Source organism: Ascaphus truei, chromosome 2 (genome assembly GCF_040206685.1).
Source record: "Ascaphus truei isolate aAscTru1 chromosome 2, aAscTru1.hap1, whole genome shotgun sequence".
Taxonomy (NCBI): domain Eukaryota; kingdom Metazoa; phylum Chordata; class Amphibia; order Anura; family Ascaphidae; genus Ascaphus; species Ascaphus truei.
Window position 1 is genome coordinate 372387259 of NC_134484.1, and position 26678 is coordinate 372413936.

The 26678-nt window shown below is 39.9% G+C and overlaps 1 long non-coding RNA gene across 1 annotated transcript in view; it reads right to left on the reverse strand.

Moving 5' to 3' along the window:
* Positions 1–1759: 1759 nt before the first annotated feature.
* Positions 1760–26678, reverse strand: part of LOC142488731 (uncharacterized) — a 53246-nt gene continuing 28327 nt past the window's right edge. Inside the window, exons 2-3 of the long non-coding RNA XR_012799621.1 lie at positions 24900–24989; positions 1760–2211 (exon numbers count right to left, since the gene is read on the reverse strand). This is a non-coding gene — a long non-coding RNA (uncharacterized LOC142488731). The remainder of the gene's footprint in view (positions 2212–24899; positions 24990–26678) is intronic.

Here is a 26678-nt window from a genome sequence, read left to right on the forward strand (position 1 = left end):
TTTTTGTCACTTTTTTTACTCACCATAACTTAACTCAGTATTATATATATATATACAGGAACAAGTTCTGCAGCACTCTCTGGTAAGTTTCCAATTTAAAAAAGGTTTATTGCATCAATCTAACATCAGTGGTGAAGTATAGGAAAAAATGGAGCAATGTTTCGGACCTCCTGGTCCTTTTTCAAAGGAAACGTTGCTCCATTTTTTCCTGTACTTCAGAGAGTGCTGCAGAACTTTTTTCCTGTCTATCTATCATTGTCGCTGGATGGTGATCCCGGCTACACTGCTAGCACCCTGCTCCTTAAGATAAGTTATTTGTCCTACTCTTGCCCAATTAGAGTGCCCTGAACATCTTTTCATTTTGTATGTATATATATATATATATATATATTGGTCGACAAATCACCAAAAAATCTACTCGCCAAATAAAAAAATCTACTCGCCACCTAGTACCACACGTGTGCTGCTTGGGCCAATAGGAGCTCGCTACGATGTTAAATCCACTCGCCCGGGGCGTGCAAATGTATAGGTTTGTCGAATACTGTATATATATATATATATATATATATATATATATATATATATATATATATATATACGTATATCTACCATCTACATTTGGTCCTGCTCTTGATCTGCCATGAACTAACTTTAGTCTGCATATGATGCATCTTTCAGCAATAGTTTTACAAGGTTCAATACATCTAGCAATGATCTTGGATTTCTTGTCAGATACGGGACAGTGTTTGACGACACTCGTAGATTTTGTTTCCATTTTTCTTTCACCAATTCTTTGCACACCCATGCCTGGAATCCTGACACTTTTAGAATACACAAGCTTGGGGATACATTGGGGCACTTTTGAGTACTTTGTCCTTTTGTCCTACACTGTAATAGAGGAGAAGGAGCAGCTCAGTGACTGGCACTGTGTTTGAAGCAGGGGTCCTGGTTCAATACCCGCTGTCGGCTCCTTGTGACCTTGGGCAAGTCATTTTATCTCCCTGTGCCTCAGATACTCAGCACATAGATTGTAAGCTCCCCGGGACAGGGATCTGTGCCTGCAAAATGTCTATGTAAAGGGCTACGTATAACTAGCAGCGCTATACACGAACAAACAATTATCATAATTATTATTATTTGTCTGGTTTCCAGTGTGTATACCACTTTCATAATGCAGAACAGCCTACCTGAAGTTAATAAACAAATTACGGATTAGCTGGGTTGCTGTCTCTCTATTCTCCTAGAGTGTGCAAACTGTTCCATGCAGCAAGTTAAAGCTGTAGGGAAATCCCTGTTATAAAAATGTAAAAAAATGTACTGGAAGCTAAATATTTACACCTTTAGTGTGTCATCTACTAAACTGCGATAACGGTGAGCGTCCACAGTGTAAACACAGGAAAAGGCCTGAAGAACCTGCATTAGACATGGATGTACTATTCAATATTTTGTACTCTATAATACCAAGATCAAATGACTATTATAAATAAATGAATGTACCATTTGTGGCTTTTTTAATTACAAAAAATCATCATATTTTTAAAAGCAGAATTCTGAACATGTGGAATTTGATGACAAATATGTGCAAAACTTAAAAGCAATCTACAGTAGTTACGACAATGTCTGTAGGATTAGTGAAACTGTAATTGTAATAAGGGAATAAACTAACATTTTAGAGTTTTACAATCTTCACTTCATGTATTACTGGAAAATAAATACATTAGTTTATAGTACATGAATAGAACATGATTAGTCCTGTCACTCATTCAAAAGCTACTTACAATTAAGAGGGGGTAGGTTGGAAACACTGTATGACGATTTACAATGGAATGTCCATGCTAGAACACATATTGTTCTTACAATGAAATGTCCATGCTAGAACACATATTGTTCTTACAATGGAATGTCCATGCTAGAACACATATTGTTCTTACAATGGGATGTGCATGCTAGAACACATATTGTTCTTACAATGGAATGTCCATGCTAGAACACATATTGTTCTTACAATGGAATGTCCATGCTAGAACACATATTGTTCTTCTGTTTCATGAATACATAATAGTTACTCACCATCTAACTTGAAATTCCGCTCTATGGCTCTTCTGATTCCTGTCGGGGAGTCCACCATGGCCAGCAGTCCTCACGTTTTCTCAGTATCATTCAAGGCCTTCTTCACATCATAAAAGTACATCCAGTCTATGCTTTCCTGTGCTAAAAAAGATGTGAAAATTAACATTAGTGAGTGTCCACTTCACCCCCCAAACAAGGAGCATGAGAAGTTAAGCTTAGATGAGATTGGACAGGAAGTATGTTGTATTCATGAACAGTGCATCTCTAGCTTTGCTCTTTCGAGCCTGTAGAATTACTGGAACCTGTCAATAAAGAAACTGCTCAGCCTATGAAAGATCCTCACTATGCCCTGAGCGTCATAGGCAGGGCAGCAATCAGTATAGGAGGGAGGGAAAAAGTCTTCTATCAATTATTTTTTTTTCCAACAGAGATTACTAACTGATGATGCATAACAATATTGCGGTGTAGCACAAAGAAAATACTTAATCTTCTATAGTTCATAATTTTGTGACAAAATCTGTACAAATCTTTCCTGGCGTCAAATCGTGGCACAAATACTTTACAGTGGAACTGGCAAATGACAGAACTGCCACATTAAAAATTATTATATTTGCCAAATTTATAGGCAGTGACTGATCCAATCAGGAAAACTGAGGTACTACAGTAGATCAGAGGGCATTGATTCAAGTATGTCCGGTATTTTTGCAGAAGCTACCTGGCAACCCTAAAGTACACATACAAATATAGCAGGCTTCATTGTCTCCTCTATTGCATTATGGTTGGATATGTTGTGAACAAAAACTAGGCTATTATTATTATTATTATAATATTGAGGCAGCAACACTGGCATTGAATTGTACAGAAACTCTGACATTCTGCATTACAGTACAATAGTATATGTTGTGTTATGTGGGGGAACAATGTCACACTCTACGTCTTGTACTGTAGCACTGAAGGACTGAGGAAGAAGTCAACTACAGAAAGTCTAGGGACCTATTCAATATGCTGAGAAGTCTGTATCTTAATCAGAAGAATTTCAGCCCCATTCAAATGACTAAATAGAAATCTTCCAGAGTAAGCGGCAGGCGCTTTCACAGCATATTCTGTAGATGAGTTTGAAAGTAGACAAGTCCATTTTTTACATTTAATTTTTAAAGCAGTAGTCCAAGCTGCCATTTTTTAGAAATGTATTAATTTTTTTCCGCTTTAATATGTGCATGATTACAATACACACAATGATAATTAGCTAAATTGTTGATCAATCCGTTCTCCTGTGATCGATCAGCGAAGATTTGGCTCGGGGGTTCACTAAATGGCTGTCAGTGCAGCAGAAGAGGAGCAAAGATGTAAAGTTCTGTGGGGAAGATCATGTGACCAGGCAGTCACTAGATACAATTGGTGCACTGCTAAAGAGAGGGCAGGGCTCAAAAAGGGGTGTGCCAGAGCCTGTTTCAGGAGAGGAAGGGGTTGTGACTTTGTAAATGGTTGCTATAGAAACAAAAAAAAATGCTTGTTACATTATAATACATAAAAAATGTCATTTAGGGTTGTTTTTTTTAAATGCTACAGGTATTTCGCAAAGTACAGAACTGATTTGTTTAAAAAGAAAAACACACACATTTAGGATATTACTTGGACGGCAGCTTTAAATATCGAGCCATGTGAAATGCCTCTTTAGAGAGGAAAAGTATGAATTTTCTGAACAACGCAAGCTTGGGTACATGACTTAATCCAGACAGATTCTGAGGCAAGGCTAAATCAACACACTGCTTCAGTTCAGCCAGGATTAGGGTGAGAGGGACAAATACACAGAGAGAGAGAGAGAGCAGGCGTTTGAAAAATGTAGCTTTCTGAAGATAAAAAATAAATAAATCATTCTTTGTATTTTATTCCTTTTTCATGTATTTAAATCCTTCTGCTTTCAACAACATCCAACTGAAGTATGTTATAATTGGTTTTGCTGTGGATAATGACATATTTTATGACCAGTAAAACCACCAAAGTGGAAATCCTATCTCTTGAGTATCAGTGTCTGTGCAAGCGATAAAACTTGTACAATTTGAGAGCTATAAAGAATACAATTCATGTAGAGGGAAAGTGTCAAATTCAATCCTTCTCCACTACATCATAACCCGAGCTCTTTCCAACTACAAAACAGGATATAAAAATCTTGATGAGGATATGACTTGATGTAATTTAGCAGAAAAACACTATTTTATCCTACATTAATAATGTTAAAAAAAAAAGAAAAACAACAAAAAGTGTTTCATTTTTTGTAGCGTTCAATATTTGTAACCAATTAAACTAAACGTAAATGTGAGCAAGTAGTAGGACTGTTACCAGCCCAAAAGTCCGGAGCTCACATGAAACAGCAATGAGGACTAGCTGGAGACTAGCTGTATGCTTCAATAAGATGTTCCACACCCCCTCTCCATATTCATTAACACTGTCAATGTGATATTGTAGCAACTGGCCAAATGATAACAGGCACCATAATGTTGTCTTTTTTACTCACGGTTACCGAGTGTCAGAAGGAAGAGAGGGAAGGGCCCTGTGCGTGAAACGCGTTAGAGGATCTGACAGGACTTTTGTTTATATGTTTTTAATTCAATAATTCAATACATTTTTTAAATGGGCTACTACCCTACTGCTACACCTTTTTTCAGCTGTGCTTCAGCTCTTCTGTTTTGAAGTTCCCTTGTAAACGTAAATGTGTTTGCAATGCATATATGTAAGAGGCTTCAGGAAAGAGGGAGTTGGAAATATTTTCAGTCAGTTCTTATAATGTACAACATTTTATCTGCTTAAACTGCAGTGATGAAAATAGAATTTAAATGTCATGTACTGAAGCCACCTAGGAGTTTCATACCAACACTAAATAATAATCAGCCGGGGCTGCTAGAATAATGTTCATTGCTGTGCAAAAATCTTAGTATAGTACAACAATTCAAGCATACTGTAGTTTACATCTCCAGAAAGGTGGTTCACCGAATCACATCTGAATTAATTGGTATTTATCTCCAAAGGTAGAAGGAAAAATACGTGTCATCAGTAAAAAGTACAATGTTATATATAATAATTCATTCTAGAAGATGAACTGCTAGATGAAACTGCAATGTTCTTTAAACCGGTCCACTTTGCGCAATATCCAGACATTACACATCCCGAGTTTATTGAAATGGAAAAATTAGGATTGCAGTGTACACAGCTCTTTACATAGAATTTTGCACAATTCCGCCCGGTATTACTTGCAATGTAAGGCCACGCCCATGCTCGGCGTGACCGCGCGGAGGAGTGCGTACGTAGCACGATCAGTAATATGATGCTCTATGAGGATGTCTTTAGAGTACGCGACCAGAGGCGCAGGCTCACGTGAGCGGTTCGCCCAATGAGGGCGAACCAGCTCCGTGATGTCACGGCCACACCCTCCCCCCCGACACGCCCCCGTCATCGCGTCCAACTACAGGGCACACATCGCTCCAGCTAGGGCAAAGCGTGATGCCCCTCGCACGGGGGCGCGCCCGCACTGACCCGCCATGGACCCAGCCTAAGATTTGGTGCTTGAGGCACAGGTAGATAAAGTGATATCCCAAGGTCACAAAGAGTGGGATTCGAATCAGGTTCACCAATTTCAAATGTATTGTCATTAACGCTGGACCACTTCTCTCTTTCTAAAAGGAAAATAATCTCTGACAGTATTTCTTGAGCTCGCGCAAATACATACTTCCCCTTCACACCTTGAATGCTCATTTTACAATTCATTAGATGACAGGATCACGTATCAACCATCTCATAGGGGAATAAGTTGACACTTATTCCTGTATGAAAGACCCTCTGTACTGTACTCTCGCTGACTGCGCATGGCAATAAGAGAATAAATAATATACCTAGGCCAATATTTACTAAGCGGTGCTATTCCATAAGACACTTTATGACGGAATGGGACATTTAGCCGCAGCCGCCCCGCCGGCGTTTAGCCGCAGTGGGACCCGCCGCTTGGACGAAAAGTTAAGTTTTAGGGTTGGGGGTTAACTTTAGGGGTTTCAGAGATAAGGATTTAGGGTAGGGGGTAGCGTTAGTATTAGAAGTTAACATTAGGGAGTTTTAGGGTAAGGGGTAAGGTTAGTGACTTACCTTAGCAGCGATGCGTCCCGGTGGCAAGGTGAGCAGCACCTAAACGCCGGCGGTCATTTGTTTGTGGCGAGACGGCCACTACCGAATCTCATAGACTGCCTTACGTGACTTGGGTGTCTTCCAGGGCACAGGGTTATCTTCTGGAATGGCTCCGCTTAATCAATATGGGCCCTAATCTTCAGAGTGCTGGGCATCCGGAACACCCAAGCGCTGGCATCGTGATCATGTGATCACTTGTGTGACATCACAAATGGAAGAACGTCTGCCTGCTTGCTATGCGTATGATCTCCCTTAGAACGGAGCACACGTCGGTCGGTATAAGGGCCACCAGCATGCTTCCCCTTGTCATTAGGGCAATCTAAACATTAAGACTCACCAATGTTCGGTGTACAGGTTTATATGTCCTGATCATGTTTACTATTGCTGTTATAATTACTATGTAAATATTGTATTTCATACTCCAATGCTTTCATCTAACCCTGGCTTCCTTCTGCTTTACAAGGACAGGTACATATAAATGAATCTAGTGGAAGGTGTTGACACAGTAAAACAAAAAGTTTCAACACTCAAAATTTCTAATGGAAATTATGAGATGGAGAGATACTGTAACATCAACCCTTTCACTACCAAAGGGGCCAGTTACAGTACGTTACTGTACTTTGCAATTTTTGGTTTGCCCCCTTGGTAGTGAACGTTAAAGGTATTGCCCAGATCTTAAACTGTAGGATTATAGTTGAACTGCCATAACATAAGAAATACCAGGTGCAGTGACATTGAACTTGCTCGCCTCTAAAGCAAACAGTGTTACTCATCAGCGGAATGGAATAGATTTTCTCCAGCAGTAAGAGAAGAATGTAATCAGGGGGATCATTTGTCAGGTAACAGGTCATCTCAAACAGAGGAGGGATGTATTGTACAAAACTGAGTCCCTGCTTAAAAAGCAGGATTGTATTTATCTTGGTGGATCTGGGAAGAGGAATTAAGGGCAACTCGACAATGCTAGAGGACATAACTGTTTATTATAGGGGGGAGGGGGATTCTGACAGTCTCAAACAAGCAGTGTATATGTTTTAATAAATTATTTAGACCCACCCCACATACATGCAGTAGGTATGACATTACACAGTCTTTATGGTGAACCAGCTGTTATCATGTAAGGTACAGCCATTTTATAGGCATACACACACACACACACACACACACACACACACACACACACACACACACACACACACACACACACACACACACACACACACACACACATACTCTGGGGCCTTTGTATTAAACATTGCAAACCAATGGGTTATTTGCTCCCAGTCCACTCAGATTTAAAAATATTGGTCCACTAGCAGCTTGGCGGGGAGGATTAGCAGATCTGCTCTCACCGACACCGGCGCTGCTGCTGCTGGCATTCTCCGAAATTCTCCTGCAATTTCTCCCTCCAACTGCAGTGAACATGGCTGCGTGGCGTCAAATGCCATGGTAACCAGACGCTGCTTGACGCCATGACGCTACGCAGTGTCATGTTGCCAAGGCAACCTTTGAAGTTGAGAGAGAGAAAGAGAGGACAGAAGCCTGATTATCCCACTTAAAGGACGGTTTGAGTTTGAATACACTCTTGCATATACTGTGGACTTTTGACCGGGACTTGATTCTGAGCTAATTCTTATTTGGCTAATTTGTGTCTTGTAGGGGGGGTTAGGGTTAAGGGAAGTACCTTGTGGTTCCATTGGACCCAAGGGAACGGGCCTGAGGAAGGGGTCGTCACCCCGAAACGTTGCCCCTCTTACCCTCCCCCATTGTCTTTTGTCTGTGTTTATTTGTTTGCAGTTTTTCCTTTAATGTTTTTTTCCCCCACTCCCCTTCCCTGTGTTTCTCCCCCCTACTCTTGTGCTTTTCAGGATCCATACATTCTGCATTTATAGTCGTTAAGCATTTCCATATTTTGAGATGCCTATTGTTCTATTATTACCGCTATTACATTTTTGGCTGATTCCGTGACTCTTCCGTTTTCTCTATTAATCAGTGTGTGCTGGAGCTTTTCCGGTTTTTATGATCTTCAGTGGGGTTGTTTGGGCCCACTTTGTTCCGTTTGCACCCTGTACTTTATGATTATTATTCTTTACTTAGAGTGCTGTCTATACTTGTTTATATGTCATGATGTCACGTATCGCCTGCTTACAATGGCAACGTTCATGGTCATTGCAGTTGGAGGGGTAATTGCAGCAGGGTGCCGGGAGACGCCGCCACACCCCCATGCCACAAAAATAAGGGATTTTTTTCCGCCTCCGGGTTAGCCTTCAGTAGAAGGTGGTAACACTGCACACATCTGATGTTTGCATGTATTTAATGAGTATGTATGTACAGTATAGTGAATCTGTGTGTGTATGGTTCATGTAGCTGATGTGGGTGTATATGTTTACAGTGTATGTACTTGATCTATGTATATTGCATGTATCTGATATGTATTTAAAGAAAAAAAATGTATAAGTATAATTATTCAAAGTAAAGTGCTATAATATGCACGTACAGCAAGAATCAATTAGTTAAGCAAGGCATGTTTAGGGTATATGTTACCGCTCAGTTGTTAAAACGAATCCACTTGGTATATATCAGCTGTTCCCATGGATTCCCACTCCGGTCACTGCAGAGGTTCTTGTATTAGGCTGAATGAAGCTCAAATGAAAGCACTCAGCACATTAACACGTCTGCACTATGGTAGACTCACAGACGTGGATTTCCAGATATGTGGCCGTCCATGCAACGGTCCGGCAATACGGTGGAACAATTTAATCTACCCCAAACTGCTGTCTCTGGGGTGAAGACCCACAATGTGAGCTACGGCTCCACGGTGCCAATTAGCGGCACGCTGATGTCACAGAATTACGTCGTACTAGACGACTAACTCGCGCTCGCTCGCTCAGACAATGTACCGAAGGCTAACCAGACAAGCTCCAGCAGTATGAAGGGGGATATTAGCAGTTGCCAAATACAGTATCAATAACTCCTACGCGTTTCGATGAATTACTCACCTTGTTCAGGGATAATTATAACACCAGTGTAAGGAGTATTTAAACCCCAAGGTCAGTTAATGATTGGCTGTTCAGGGGGTGTCAATCAGCCAATTAAAACATCTAGACACAAAATACACAGATGTATGCCTAATTAAAATAAAGCCATGGGAGGGATTTAAGGAGGAGATGGGCAGAGACTGGTTTGGGAGAAAGTGAAATTATTCTAGTAGCAGAATTTTGGATGGATTGCTAGAGAGAAAGTTGTGAAGCAGGGAGGCCTGTTAGCAGTATGTTACAATAATCCAGATCGGACAGGATAAGGCTATGTATGAGTGTGTGTATATTGCATGTATATGTATTGTGCACGTATATGATGTGTATAGTGCATTTATCGTATATGTAAAATGCATGTATCTGGTATGTGTGTGTATGTATCTGGCACGTGTGTGCATGGTGCATGTATCTGGCATGTGTGTGCTTGGTACATTGTGCATGTATCTGGTGTGTGTGCATGTTGCATATATCTGGTATGTACGTGCATAGTGCATGCATCTTGTGTTAGTGTATGTATCTGGTATGTATGTGTGTGCATGGTGCATGTATCTAGTATGTGTTTCTGTGATGCATATTCTGTAGTGGGTCTGTGTGGTGCATGTATGTGGTGTGTGCATGGAGCATGTATGTGGTGTGTGCATGGTGCATATATCTGGTGTGTATGTGTTGGCTTGGTGCATGTATCTGGTATGTGTGTGCATGCATGGCACATGTATGTATGTATGTATATATTTATATAGCGCCATTAATGTGCATAGCACTTCACAGCAGTAATACACGTGACATAATATAAACAACAAATAATACAAATAACCCATGATGGGAAGAGGTGCCTCAGCCATTAAAGTAACATTTAGGTAAAGGAGTCCCTGCCCCGAAGAGCTTACAATGTTATTGGTAAGTAGGAAGAACGTACAGAGACAGTAGGAGGGTGTTCTGGTGTGTCTGCAAGGGGTCACTTTTGGGGGGGGGGGAATTGGCGCAAGAAAAAAATATTTAAATTGCGCATGTGTGAAACTTCTCAATCTACGCCATTCGCGTGGCAGAAATGCAATGCACTGTGTGTACAGATATTGGTGTGTACTAAAAAAATAATTCTTCTGTGTGCCAAAAAAAAGGAGAAAGCGCATCAAAATCGGGTGCCAAGTTCAACTTGATGTAAACCCCCAAAACTCTATTTATATTGTTAGCACAGAATTAGGCTGCTATGTATCAACCTAAAAATGTATTTGACGCAGCATACTAATATTAGTTATAAATGGCATTCTGTTTTAATTTAAATTGCATCAATAAAGTATTGAGCATGACGCAAAATTAATTTCCATCAACGAACCACGTTTCATAACATACGAGGCATCCATATATATAAGGTTTGTACTATTGTACTAAAATCACTCAAATGTTGACGCACAAAAAAATATTCAAATATGATCTTAACATATAGGCCCCTCTCACTCTCCACAGCAGTGCTGGTAACTTCCTTCAGATGCAAACATTTAACATTCAATGTGTCTCTGCAACAGAATGCAGATAATACAGACGTAGCTGTGACCATTCTGGACCATATTTACTCAGCTGTGCTATTCTTAAATACATCTTCTAGTACAGGGCGGTTCAACTCCAGTCCTCAACACCTCCTCCACCCTCCCTCCCCCCCAAAAGGGTCAGCATTTCAGGATATCCTAGCTGCAGCACTTGTGGCTTAATCAGAGGCTCATGGGCCTATTCAGGTAGTTCCGATAAGCTCGCTGCCATTTCGATCGGGTTGGCATGTTCCTACCTCGCGTCCTGACATTTGTGTTGTCACGGTATTCAGAAAGATTTCTTGCAAGTCAGATACCGTGAGGTAGGAAAATGCCAAACCGCTCGGGATAGCAGTGTCTTTTTCTAACATCTGCCCGTCTGGTTTCCTTGCCGTCTGTAAGAGCTGCACAGAGAGAGCTGCATCTCCCGGCTAACATGTAAGGTAATGTAAGGGGTTAACCGGCACTACCAGGTTAGTTGATGGTAGAGGGGGTGGGTGAAGGTTATAATTGCCCAGGGAGGGTGATTATAGTAATGTATTTGAATGTATTGCACTGTATTGATTATTTGAATGGGCAAAAGCACTATTAACCATCTTTGGCTAATAGCACTTTTGCCCATTCCTGTGTGGTGTTGGTGGTAGAGAGGGGAGCTGAAAGGGGTAGTTGCCCTAGGGTGGGTGTTTATGCCTTGTGGGAAGAGTTAACGCCTTCATTACCTTTAGCTAAGGTAATGAAGGGGTTAACCCTTCCACAACCCTTCCGGGAGGCCTAACCACCCACCCTGAGGCAACTCCAAGCTTCACCCGCCCCCTTTACCACCAACAAACCGGACTCTGCTATTTAACCCATTCATTATCTTAGCTGTTAGCTACAAAGGTAATGAAGCTGGGTGTAAATGTATTTTTATTACATACGATTGAAGTAGGGGGTCTCCGAAGCTGAAATGAATGCGGGTCAGCCCCGGAGACCCCCCGGCTTCAATCCGATGTAGTTAGAATACATTTTCTCCATCAGAGTCACATCGCGGATCCCATCTCGCCCCCATCACAACCTGCGAGTTGCAGGAGCGGCCGCTCGGTTTCTCTGAGTGAGAGTGCTGTCGATCGGGAAGAAGCAGGTTTCAAGATAGTTTGGCAAGTTATCGGAGCTCTCTGAATAGCTACACATGCAAAGTCGCTCGTAAAGTGCTTAAAACTGTCAATAAGTCACTTATCGAAGCTACCTTAACCGGCCCTTCAATCTCTGACTGCGCCTCTGATTGAGCCACCTGTGCTTAAACAGGGATAGCCTGAAAACCTGACCTGTTGGGGGGTGGGGGGGTGGGCTGTTCTAGTACACTCACTTGGAATAGCCAGTTTACAACTGAAACTACTAGAAACTTGAGAACAGCACAGCGTCCTATTAAAATGAATACAAACTGCAGAGGGTCATTGCATAAGATATCTACAAACAAATGTATTTTATTTATATAATTCTGATGACGATCTATCAATTATGTTGAAAAGTCACCGCGTGGGGCTATGTCTTCTACGATAGAAAGTATTATGGTTCGAATTTACACAAAAATACATTTGTGTTCACTTTTTTTTTTTTTTACAGGGAATCACAGCTATGGTTTTGTAGGAAATGACCTAGAATAATTTGTAAGATAATTTTCGTTTCTTCCATAAGGCAATTTCAGAAGCCAATTAAAGAAAAATGTTTATTAAAATGTGGCGCCTGGTGTGAAGATATGACAACCTATCAAATAATATAATCTGCAAAGACATACAATCAGCTTTCAACCTCTGAAGACAAAAACGCCCGCCAATCTATTTTTACACACAATGACATTTGCTGTGATATGTTTTATGCAAATGGCGTAAGTCCTATCAAAATGTAACTGTATTGAGCAAATAGAGCACTTTTGAGAAATCTGTTCCCACTATCCTACATGTAGTTGTTATATATTTTTCAGATCCAATGTCCACACACTCATTGACTAGTGCCTATTTTGAAATAATCCTTAATCTGGCCCCTTACAGGGTGGGTACAGGTTGGGTGCAGTGTTACAAGAAACCCCCCATATTTGGAACGTATTTTTACAGTATTGGTACCAGTGGATTCAGGAAGGCTCAAGTACACAGGCTCTGCAAAACTCTTTACATAATGAGATACAACAATCAATACAAGGCAGAGATGCCAACCTCCAAAGAACCCCAAATAGTGAGTTTTAGGGGGTGCAAGACCAAATATTGCATTTGGTCTAGAGTTTGGAAAAAGTACAGGCATACTTCTATCAGTGAGATTCCACTGAAGAGACTGACATCAAGTCAGCGGGTTGGCATGTACTATATGACAAAGGACGGTAATACAGTCAGTGGTAGATGGAAACAAATCTAAGAGGATAATCCCTATTCCAAAGAGCTTAAAATTATAACCTATATCATCCTCCAGATCAGTGCGAGGCAGTTGCATGTAATAACAATAATTAGAAATAAGCCACCTGTGCTTCATAGTCTCACACAAACGTCAAGCTAATTGCATGATTTCTGCAGGTAGCGATATGTTCAGCGATATATTTCCTAGTCCCTGATATCTTTAGGCAGTGCAATTAACCCTTCAAAGCCAGCGCAAAATATTTCAGAGGCAAATATGCATCGGGTTTATAAAACATAAGTAATGAATCAAATGAAAGATTTGGGATTTGTTTTCTTCACTTGAGCACTCTAATGCTGCTGATTGCAGTAAGTATTGCCCCCGTTTTTTAACAGGTCAGATTTGATAAATGCTAATAAAATACAGTTTTTATGTTAAAAATGATAAGTAATAAATAACAATATTAAAAGTAATAAATTCTATATAACTTCAGATACAAATACGCGTGCGCTGTATGCCTGCACTGTGCCTCACTGCATTATGTTTATATGTGCATTGATAAATAACAGACAAATAATCTTTGGACATGATTTTGGAAGGGTTTCTAATAAATAAAATAAAAGTAGCTAAAATATGTAGCATCCTCAAGACTTAAAGCAACAAAACATTCAATATCCTTCTTTAAAAAAAAAAAAAAAAATCAGTTCTGAAGTATTAGATATAGTGTATTTTTTTTTTTTTTTTAAAGAATTCAACTATTAATGCCATTTTAATGAGTTTTAACTGAGCATCCTTTGGATGCTATAGTAGTTTTTAGCACACCTCCTGAGCAGTGCAAGATATTTGGCAACAAATTATCACTAACAAGAATGTGTTGCAGTGTTCCCAGCAGGTGACTGGCTGAGCTGCACGCTGTAACAATAGACAAGTAATAAAAGATTACATTGTATATGAGGCATTTCACTGACTGAAGGATTCATTCCGTGTCGACCATTACGTGAACCCAGAGAGCAGGATATTCGCTGATTGCTCACAGGAGAACAGATCGATCCGTAGCTCAGGTAATTAGTTTTCATTAACGGTAATCAAAGGCTGTATATATTAAAACCACAAAATAAATAGATACCATTTTTTTACAAGTGCCGCGGCTAATGCCTAAGATAATTGATGTGGTAGAGTACAGTAACGCTGGTCCTTATTAGTTAGGTACTGTGTCTGCTAATGCATTGAGCATCAGTAAATCTTAAACAACTGATTATTAATATTACAAAAAAGCTGCCATGGACAGACACACATTATGCAGCATTTCAAGCGTGCTACTCTGCACAGACTTGCACAGCTTTGCATATTTATGTGACAAGGCCAACGTTGTCTCTCAGATTCTGACTGCACGTGCTGCAGAAATTGTGCTTCACATTTACAAAACCACGGTGGCACTCGTTGGTGATGTTTAATATTAGTGCACGTCATCCGATTGATTGCACATTAAATAAAAGGGTTAAAGAATGTGAGCTCTAACCTGTATTCAATACTTACTGTAGTAATAGACCAGGAGTGGCCAACTCCGATTCTCAAGGGCCACCAACAGGTCAGGTTTTAAGGATATCCCTGCTTCGGCACAGGTGGCTCAATCAGTCCCTGATTCAGCACAGATGGCTCAATCAGTCCCTGCTTCAGCACAGGTGGCTCAATCAGGCCTCAGTCATAGACTGAGACTTTGATTGAGCCACCTATGCTGAACCTGGGATATCCTGAAAACCTGGGCTGTTGGTGGCCCTAGAGCACTGGAGGTGGCCACCCCTGTAATAGACAATTGAAATCTAATCTTTGTGGCAGGTAGAATAACTAATTGAAGTATAATGCAGATGTAGCCACCGCTATTGCACACATTAACGCATAATCTTTAAAAAAAATACATTAAATGACGGACCAGCTTGATGCACATCATCGCGTTACTGGCACAATCATGTTGCCTGCTGCATACTGTATCCGTTGTAATACACATGCATACTGTATTTGTCTTGAAAGAGAAGAACTCCAATTGCTTCAGGTTTTTATCCCATAGGGACCTTCTTGAAGGTTTTTCTCAAAAGTGCAAAGGTTTTTTTTTTTTTTTTTCTACTAATGGAACAATATTTCCCAACTTGTTTTTACACCACTTAGTTTGAGTGCTTCACAATTTATTTCTTCCATGAATGTTTTACTATTGTCCAATAGTGGTGACGTGGTCAGTGAGTGCTCTATCATCTTCAATGTTGTAGTTGGACACTGAAGCAGGTTGAAGGATTGGCTGACTTCCGCAGGGGCCTTTGTACCAAGAGTCAACACTGACATGAAGATGGTCTAACCCCACTCAAATGAACAGGGCTAAAATCTTCTCCAGCGTGTGGGAGACATAGAGACTCCCATTTAATGGTTTGTAAAACCTGCTTTCCAGTGCTGGAAAGAGGAGATCAGCTGCGTTGAAATGAATGGGACTTCACATGGTCTGCTGCTCAGAGCAGTGACTTCCCAGCATGCCGAATAAGGATCTAAGACCAAAATCCACAAAAGGGTACTAAGCTTTATACTCCTCAGCTCCCATTCATATTAATAGAAGTAAAGGCGTGCTAAAGCGTAGCATTCATTTGTGGATCTGGGCCTGAGAGTCATTTGTAGAATTTAAATCTTATTTAATTTCTTTCCCCGTGTTGGAGAATATTTTAACCCCTTTCATTTGTGCGGTGCAAGCCAGGGAAAAACGTCCTCGCAGCATATTAAACGCCCCAAATTTGAAATAAGAAATATCTCACTCTCGCCAAGGCACATTCTCCGGAGTTTGACACGTTGCATTGGAGGCTGTGAAGTGTAAAAAAACAAGAACCAGTAGCAAACGCCAGCTTCTTTCTAACTGGTGCACAACAAGGTGTCAACGGCAAAATGGTGGTAATTTCATCAGAACACCTGTTGTGCGCAAAAAAAGTCTCAGCCTTTATCATTGTTATGGCACACGCTAGTGCTGCAGCACAGTAAATGCAGATTATGGGGTCCATTAATTAACCTTCCTGCAAACCAACAGTCAGTAATGTATGTTAATTGCTATTGTGCGTGGATAGTAGTGGGTATGCTCTGTTAAGAGATGTAAGCCTCATTTATCTTCATCTGCTTTGTGTAATCTTTTATAGATAGTGTAAACTCACAGGGAGTGGCCTGGGAGTTACTGTGGCAACCCAAAGAATCTAGCAAGACTACTGTGTGGCTTTGGTACAAAAGGTCTTCTGTTGGGACCTTCTACTTCTTTAGCGAGATGTGCAAATTGTCCACCTGGGATATCGTGCAAATTGATCTGTGTTGCCCCAAAACACACTTCCGCCCTATCTTTGCATCGTCACCAGGCCCGCCAATCTAATCATGAGTAGGCCGACTCTTCCATAGTTTCTATGAAACGTGCTCTCTTTTTCCTAGTCATTGGGCAACGTATTTGTAGAAGTATAGTTTAAGTACATTATTTTCTCATGTCATTACATGGACATTACTTGGGTTGGAATTAAATTGTGTTTGGAAAAGTATATACAAAATACATAAAGCAACAAACACCTCCCAATTTCCAAGATAACTTATTATCATCCTCTCCTGGTGACTTTCTATTGGACAAGTATTCTAAGATACGACAGCGGATATCTTAGGAACCACGGATCCCGGACTTCTTGATAAAGCTCTGGTTCAGGTAATTAAAAAAAAATGAGAAGAAAAAATTACCGGGACAGATTTCTGTTTTAACTGAGGGGCTGATGACGTCTTATCACTGGGAGTTTTTATAACTAGAAACCTCCTACACTCAATCTAAAAAAATAAATGTTCTTGATTCATCCTTTTTCCAATATTTGGCCGAAAATTAATCTTCCGTACGTCCTGTATAATGTTTTAAAAGCTTCTAAATTCTGTATTATACGTTGATACACCCTATATGATGAATGGAGCAATTTTATACTGCTGGATGCAGTAGAACGTATGTATGTATGCATGTATGTCTTTATTTGTATAGCGCCATTAATGTACATAGCGCTTCACAGCAGTAATAGTTACAATCATATAAATAATAAGATATAAATAACACATAAGATATAAATAACACAAAGGGAAGAAGTGCTTCAGGCTTAAAAGTAACATTTAGGAAAATGAGTCCCTGCTCTGAAGAGCTTACAATCTAATTGGTTGGTAGGAAGAACGCACAGAGACATTATGAAGGCATTCTGGTAAGTGCGTCTGAAAGGGGCCAATGTTAATGTATGAGGTGTTAATTAATCAGCCATCGAGCTACTCATATGCTTCCTTAAGCAGGTGTGTTTTAAGGTGGGTCTAAAGGTGTATAGTCTGGTGCAAGAAAGTAAAAACATTGTTTTATATTGTGAAAAGGGATGTTGTTCTGCTGTTATTGCCATGGAGATTAGCAGCCACAGCAAGGCAAAGTGCATAGGCCCAGATACACAAAAGGGTGCTAAGCTTTAGCACACTTTTACTCCCATTCATTTGAACACCTTTTGTGGATCTAGGCCACAAAATGACGACTAGATAACAGGTACAGTATGCTCCAATTTTGCTATTCCTTGCTACAGGGGCCTATAGAACATTTTCTGCCCTATACTGTAGGTCTCTAATGCTCTCTTACATCCAAGACCTTATATGTCAAGCACTGGGTCCGCCTTCTTTATCTCACTGGTCTGATCCAGTATCTCTCACTTCACGTGTTAAAGGACTAGAGAAGTTTGCTGTGCAACAATGTTCCTGACATGCCCACACTCGTTTTACTTAAACACATCTTCTTTTATAATAAGAAAACACTAAAGCATTAGTGCTTTCTCATTACCAAAACCCATATGAATGAAGATAACTGGCCTTGCGCCTTTAAATACACACACATATACATACATATACATATACACACACATACATATATATATATTGCTCAACCCCGTTATAGCGCGATCCGCTACAACACAGACCCGCTTATAACGCGGTATGAGCGTGGCTCCCGATTTAAAAACCTCTGCAAGTTTTTTTGTTTTTGTTTTTTTATTGTTTTTTTAGCGAAATGGCCGCCGCGTCAGGACTTACCCGGCATCTGCAGCTCTCTCCTCTCTCCCTGCTTCATCAGGCTGCATCCATGTGTGCGGCGCACATCTCCAAGGTTTTTTTTTTTTTTATAACATTCAATCCTTTATTATTGAATTAACGGACACACACATACCTCCCTCCTACACTAATAATTTTAGCATACCATGCAGGGTAGGTGGGGGGAGGTGTGTGTGTGTGTCCCTGTTAGCAATAAAGCATTGAATGTTATTAAAAAAAAAAAAAAACCTTGGAGATGTGCGCCGTGCATATGGATGCAGCCTGATGAAGAAGGGAGAGAGTAGAGAGCTGCAGATGCCGGGTAAGTCCTCGCGCGGCGGCCATTTAGCTATATCGGTTATAACGCGATCCTGGTTATAACGCGATCTCATTGTGTGGACCCCGAGCACCGCGTTATAACGGGGTTCAGCTGATATATATATATACATGTAGAGGTATCAGTACCGTGCTAGCCGAGCTTCAATAATCAAAAAATAAATAGATGATACCGTTCTGTGGCTAACGAAATGCTTTTATTTGTGCGAGCTTTCGAGATACACTGATCTCTTCTTCCGGCGATGTTACAGTGTCATTTCCCAGAATCCGTTGCTGCAGTGGAAGTGCTGTGTGCTGGGTGATAATGGTGAAAGGCGGGGTTGCAGACCTGTCTAAGACATGCAAATGAGCATACAGTAATATTTTCATTATATATATATATATATATATATATATATATATATATATATATATATATATAATGGAAATATTATTGTATGCTCATTTGCATGTCTTAGACAGGTCTAATATATATATATATATATATATATTTATATATATATATATATGCAATACGATACCGTTTGAAGACGAATATCAGAGGCAGCACTCCAGGTAAGTGGTCAAAAGAAATTTGTATTAACAAGACATCTTATCCAACGTTTCGGTCCTCGTGCGGGACCTTTCTCAAGGTGATGTACCGCACGAGGACCGAAACGTTGGATAAGATGTCTTGTTAATTCAAATTTCTTTTGACCACTTACCTGGAGTGCTGCCTCTGATATTCGTCTTCAAACGGTATCGTATTGCCTATTTTATACCATACAGGATTTGCACCCACATTGTTTCAACCAGACGGAGTGCCTATTGTTCTGCACCATTTACTATATATATGTCTCCCTCTAGACCTATTACATTGCTAGCTCTGTTGGACATGGGTTCTCTTCTCTCAGAATTTACATTGATGCCTGTTCTTGTAATGCATCCGAATTGCCCTGAAAGTTATGTTGTTTTCAATGTATATACTACTATGTGAGGTGCATGAATTCTTACCATAAAAAGGTATAAAACCAAAAGATAATCCGGCGCCAAAAATAAATCCAAACAACAAATAGATGAATCTGACCATACGTAATGTCCAGTCCTGTTGACCTGATCCTTCAGATGTATCTTTTGTTTTTGTGCTGTGTATGTTCTGATTGGTCGTTATTTCCTGGCAGCCTATCTTATATAATATAAGATTTATTGGTATTCACCTTTTAGTGTTTAAATCACACTAATTATCAAGTATTGCATTAGCGCTATAAGCACGTTTCCATTTTTTTCACCATAAAAAGGTATTGTTTCTTTTCTTCTGAATTTGAGACTACATTTTATTACGGGCGTCTCACTCCAAGATACAGGAGAAATACCCGGTAGCAATATTATACTTATCCAATCACAAATATGATGGCAATGTCTAATCTATAATGTGTTATATATTTTTCTCACTGCCATCACATTATATATAACTCACACCCCCATGAAAAACACTGATTGTGGTTATTTCAAAGGAAACTACAGACTTTCCACCACCTGTCAAATGTTACTTATGTTGAATGAGTCACACTTGTACATTTTAAGCAAGTCTTAGGGGCCTATTTACCAAACTTCGATAAATTCATTGCAACATTGATCGGGTTGGCATGTTCCTACCGAACGCAATGAAATTTGTGTAAAAACTGTATTCACTAAGAAAAATTGCATTTTGTTTAGCGTTTGGTAAAAAAAAATGCCATACATTACCGCACTTGTTTGTATTTGCTTAACGAGCGAAATGAACTTAACGTGCGATTTCGCTCCAGCTGAGAGAGCTACATCTTCCTGCACAGCTCTTAGAGGCGATTGCTCAGTTTTATTTAAATTTTAATAACACAGTATTTTAGCCAGTGGGGGATCTCTGGAGCTGAACCGCATTATCTTCAGGTCTGGGGACCCCCTTCTTGCCGAGGTACAGGCCTCTGTAAGGGGTGTTGGTATCTCCAGCAAGTTTAAATGTCCCAGTCACGTGACGCGGGAGATGTAAACGTGCAGGAGATAATGGCACCGCTTCATTACCTTGGTGGCTAACCACTAAGGTAAGGAAGGGGTTAAATAGCTTTATCCAGTTTGTTGGTGGTAGAGGTGGTGTGTGACGCTTGTAGTTACTCCAGGGTGTGTGGTTAGGCCTCCTGGGAGCGATTAACCCCTTCATTACTTTTTCGGTTAGCCACTAATGTAATGAAGCTGGGTTATATTTTTATTTCTATTACCTAAGGATTGAAGCTTGTGGGTCTCCGCAGCTGAAATTAATGGTGGTCAGCTCCAGAGACCCCCGTATTCAATCCTAAGAATAAAATAAACTCCATCAGATGCAAATTGCGATTCCGATCTCGCCACCGTGATGTGGATGTCGGAGCTTTGTGAATAGAAGTAACTTGCAAAAAATGTGATTTGGGGCATTTTTTTGAGATACCCCACAGCTAAAAAGCTGTTTTCAAGCGATTTTGCCACGTTATCGAAGTTTTGTGAATAGCTACACATGCAAAATCGCTTGAAAAATGCACTTAACAAGCGTTAAGTCACTTAGCAAAGTTTAGTGAATAGGCCCCTAAATCTTTGAAATAACAAATGTTTCATTTTATATTTTGTTACTTTTTTGCACAAAGGCTATGGCTATTGTAAATGAATCAGATGAAATAAATGCCCCTTTTCCTTCATGTTTGAAATATTTTCTTTCAGTTTTTTAGCCAGATAAGGTTGATGCCAGCTTAAACCTGCAGGTACAATGATACTGGCAAACAGGAGGAAAATGACAAAAGAAGATAAAGAGATTGACACATACAATTTTTATACGGGCAAGAAGTAACTCATATCCCTAACACCTTTTATTGCTAACTAAATATTAACACAGGGTTTAAAGTAGCCTTATGTAGATAGCCACCACATCTTGTGGGATCTGCGAGCCAGAAAGAAGCCACAACACCACTCTTCGATGCTGGTTTCCCACATGAGGAGCGCCGGCACCTTCACGGGTAATTATCGCAGAGCTTAAAATTGCTCGTTTCAGCACCGGTGGGAAAAGGCAATCTTCTTCTGTAAATGGAAAGAGCCTCCGCTTGGATATACCTGTACAATTGTGATGCCAATTAATACAACAAATTAACTGGACTGGATTTCCATGGATACATGGGAGTTTGTCCGAAAGAAAGATGCCACGCAGAGTTCCATCTGACTCACTCAAGTGGGATAAGTATATTGACTTTCTTACCAGTAAAGATGGCTCCCTAGCAAAAAATATTCAGGTTCCCCTTGCTTATAATCTCTCATGATTTAAAATAGGCGTTGTGATATACATATGTATATATAATTTAGATTTTTTTTTTAAAGGCTTGATATGCCAAGATCTGGGGAACCTTTCAGTTCTTGAGTGCTTTTTTATCTGTGTCAATTTATTTTACTTGTTAAGTTCATAGTTTTATATGTATTTTGAGTTTTTGTTGAATCCACTATTGAACATTTTTCAATCTTCCGAAGCAAGGAGGGTTTTTAGAGATTTTTTCCTTTATTTTCATTTTGCATTGACTGAAATGGTACAGCTCCTTGAATTCTCTGTTACCCCATATACTCCTTCCCTGTGTGCAAAATTGTTCCACGCCTATTTTCCATTTGATCATGTGGTTTGGCTATGTGTTATTATCTTGTTCAAACTGCAATGTTCAGCCATTTTACATGCTTGGTTTGTCCATGACATGAATATCAACAATACAAATGTTGTTGGGGGGGAAATAAAAACCTGGAAAGTCAAACATATCAGCTACAGTACTGTACTAAAGAAGTCAAATAGCGGCCAGTAAGAGAACATTCCCAAGAAGAAATGGGAATGAACAAATCCCCCGCCAATATTTGAATGGCTTTTAAACAAAAGCCAGACCAAATTAGAACAATGACCACTGTACTATGGCCAATGGCTTTGCTGTCACTTACCCACCTAAAGCCTTTCTCACTCACTGCCCCACACCTCTGGAATGCTCTTCCCCTCAACGTCCGACTAGCACCCTCTCTCTCCACCTTTAAGACCCATCTTAAAACCCACCTCTTTAATGAAGCATATGGGTAGCTCCGTGGTTGATACTATGCTGTGCATCTCATACCCAGACGCATTTACCAGTACACCATCCTATTGTCTCTGTAAATTCTCCCTACTTACCACTTAGATTGTAAGCTCTTCGGGGCAGGGACTCCTTTTACTAATGTTACTAATGTCTGTAGTGCGTATTCCCATTATGTGCTATATTATTATGTCACGTATGTTACGGCTGTGAAACGCTATGTACATAGATGGCGCTATATAAATAAAGACATACATACATACATACATACAGTATGCCAAGTATATTGAAAAAAATAATAATTTGAACGCATTATGCCAAGAAATTACTAAATTGGCTAGTATGCTAGTCTTGTCACATTCCCCCTCAAAGAACAAGCACATGTATAAATAGGTAAATCTGACCAAAAACTGCCTTTTACCAATGCACAGAAACCTCTCTCATAGTTGTGTGTCACTCTTTCACACGTTTGAAAGAATCTTTGTAAACATGTTATGTATCATTATTTGGCCACCAGACACATCTATATAGTATAAAAGCCGTGGTATAAACAGCAAATGTATACTGATATAAAGCTGGAATCATCATGTGTTTCAAGTCTGTCTATTATCCGGTCCTATCCTCAAGAAGAAAACCTAACAATGATACTAGCAATCATACGACAATTAAATGTAATGATGTCTGCCATGTTGTAGGTAAAACCCATCTAAGGACCCCATCCTGGGGGTGTACATACTGAGCCTTATTTACAAAGAGGTGCTAATCTATAACACACCTTCTGTGGTGGTGTGACACATCCCCAATCAAGTGAATGGGAAGTAAAGGACCATATTTACTAAGCAGCGTATAAGACACCTCACAGCCCATTAACGTGAAAAGGCCATAAAGGGGCATACTGTATTTACTGAGCCGTGCTGGGAGGCATCTTATGGAGTAGCACTGCTTTGTATGTATGGTTCATTGTGCCTTTGCCACAACTACTATATAGGAAGTACCCCCCAAAAAAGCCTATAACAGTTATGTGGAGCAGGTTTAGAATGCGGACAGCTTGTATTCTGCGTGCTGTATGACTAAAGCCAAACAACACCAATCAGACTTGGCACCAAAATAGATACGTACTCCACCAGTAAAGATAGCTACTTGCCAGACAGCAAAGCTTATTTGATATATTTTGTTTTTCTAATTTAGAAGTTTGAAAGAACAGTCTGCCTACAAGAAAGTTAATAATGTATTTGCATGCGAGTTCTACATTAAAATAGAAATGTAAAAAAAAAAGCAGAGAATTACAACATTTAACCAAACAAAATCCCCTTGTGATTATTTCATGCTTACTGCCATCATATCACTTTACACTGGCGACACACTTTATTCGAGCTTGGCTAGTCCCACGAATTCGGGTATACCCGGGTGTATTGAGGTTTGTGACTGTTTTCTGCCCGAGTGCATTGAGGTATTTTCCATGCAGGGATTTAAGCATTTTATTCCCGCTGGCTGCAATACTGCACAGTATATATATATATACTGCATTACAATTCATGAATTTATGCCATCTGGTAGACACGCGAAGCATTGCAGCCTATTAAATCCTTATCATTATCATTTAACAGATTAGCCGCCCGTCAGCCAGGCATGAACCCAGGCTGGGAAGGCAAACGCAACGGGGCTTGTCAGAGGTGAGGAGCGGCGCATTCCAGGTATCTGCCAGGTACATACTGGGTATTTGCTCGAATAAAGTGTGTCGGTGCAGTACCTTGCACACTCATTGTTTTCCTCGGTCTATGACTTTTAACCGCGGCCAAACATCCCATTTCGTGTCTTCCTCTTCACTGCAGAATAAACATTTACATGACTAACGGCAAATACATAGTAAAGTGGTCAAGAAACCACCAAAGCTAAGCATGAATTGTCGTGAAGCTAGACAAATCCCCAATTACTTTTCATGTCATCATAAAAGCAAACATATTATGTGTTGGCTTAACCTTTTCGCTTAGCTTTGGTGACTTCTAGACCCATTGACTATATATCTGAAGTTAGACATGTAAAAGTTTATTCTGCACAGTGAAGAAGAGGAAACCAATGAGTGTGCAAGGTAATGAGATATACTGTATAGAAATGCTGCAATCCAATTTTCCTGAGTCACTTTAAATCATAAACACTTATCTTCCCAGCTGCAGTAATTATAGCTAAGACACCACGATTCTGCTAACAAAATATTGAACACAAATGTTCATTGAATAACTTACCCTTAAATTCTTCAAAGAATAGGTTTGTGTAGAATGTGGTCAGACGTCAGAATTCATCCTCTTGTTCACCGATGCATGAGCAGTGGTTATCTATGAAACAGAATGAAACAAATAATACAAACATATGTATAGATTAATAATATAATAAACCTAGTCTAAACAGTTAAATGCATTTTTTTCTTATTTATCCAAAAGAGACCAACCACTACAGAATTGTTATTTGGAAATTCTGACAAAAAGAATAGCATGAGTATTCATATCAGTTAAATATCATGCAGGATTGTTAATAAGTTGGAGACGGTAACTACTGTGCCAATATTTATATTTGTTCGATGCATTATTTTGGTCAAATTGCAACAATAATTCTACTGACATTTGCAGCTTTGTTTGTACAAGTGTAAGGTTTTAGATGCCCACAGAAAGAGATACGTTTAAAACGACAGGTACATATAAGGTGTAAACTTTCTGAAGAGAATCAAACTCAAGCAAACTAAAAGTCAACCTGGAATTCAGTTTAATCTTTTCTGTTCAGAAGATTTTACAAATGGTAAATGAAAGTCACTTCACAGTGACTTTGTTCAACTTCTGTAACGCACCCATAAACACAGAACTCCTTTTGTCTTGCAACTCTATCCAACAACCCTTGTGGGGTACTTCACCGAACAGACTCCAGGGCTCTACTCCCTGGCATTGTCAGAGCAGGTCTCTTCAATTTGCCATCAAGCATTCACACGAAAAAAATAGCTAATGAATCCTTCAGCATCAGCCGAGAAAACTGTCCCTGCTGAGGAGGAGGTGGTTCAGCATTTCCACTCGCTCCTACCCATTGTTCTGGGCCAGCAGCCAGGCTGAAATAACTGGGGCGGGACCATTCTTCCGTGGGTCACAGGCAAAGAAAAGTCAGTGCACAGGCACAACTGGAGCATGTGTAGATAGAGCAACACAAAAAAGTATTATCTTTAAATATGGCCATTTGACTGGACAGGGCTAATAGTGAATAGCTCAGGGCTGCTGCCTGCAAAGGTCTTTTCAACAAAATAAATTAATCCCATAAAAAAAAAACCTCTCGATCAGTACTGAGATTGAGCATTGATGAGATGGGAACAGGGTAAAGTCATTTAAATATTTGCAGGCTTTATACATAGGTAAAAGTGGATAAAGAATTTAAGACCGGATTTACTAAATAGTGCTAAATTGTAGCACACCTTAATGTGTATTCATTTAAGTGAGTTATGTGTGATAAAGCTTAGCGCCCTTTAGTGAATCTGGGCCTAAAATACATGGAAAACTGAGCATGCGCATAGCCTCTATTTCACATATATTGTAAGATTAAAAAGCAGACAAACAGCAAAGTCACCCAGGTATTAGTGGGAAACACAATCATACTGAGCTCCTACTTGTACTGTTCGGGGTGATCATTGGGGTGCTTCTGGTAACCTTTAAAACTCTGAACGTGTTGAATATTGATCAAGCATCCTCAAAATGCTCCCTCCCCTATGCAGGCATCCCACGGAATCAACTAAAAGTCACAGCGAGGAGTCTTCTTCCCCTTAGTGTGTGTTGTTAGAACTTCTGTTTTCTCTTTTTGCTGCTCCCAGTTCGGGGACCGAATGTGAACACAAAGTAAAAAGATAATAGGATAAGTACCTACTTCCTATTAGCTGCAGCTGCCACAGCACGTGCCTGCGTTTTTACCGTGCATCCTACAGTCACTTTTATTTTATATCGTTTGACAGTAAAATAAAAGTACTTTTTACATAACTTAACAGGGTATTTTTA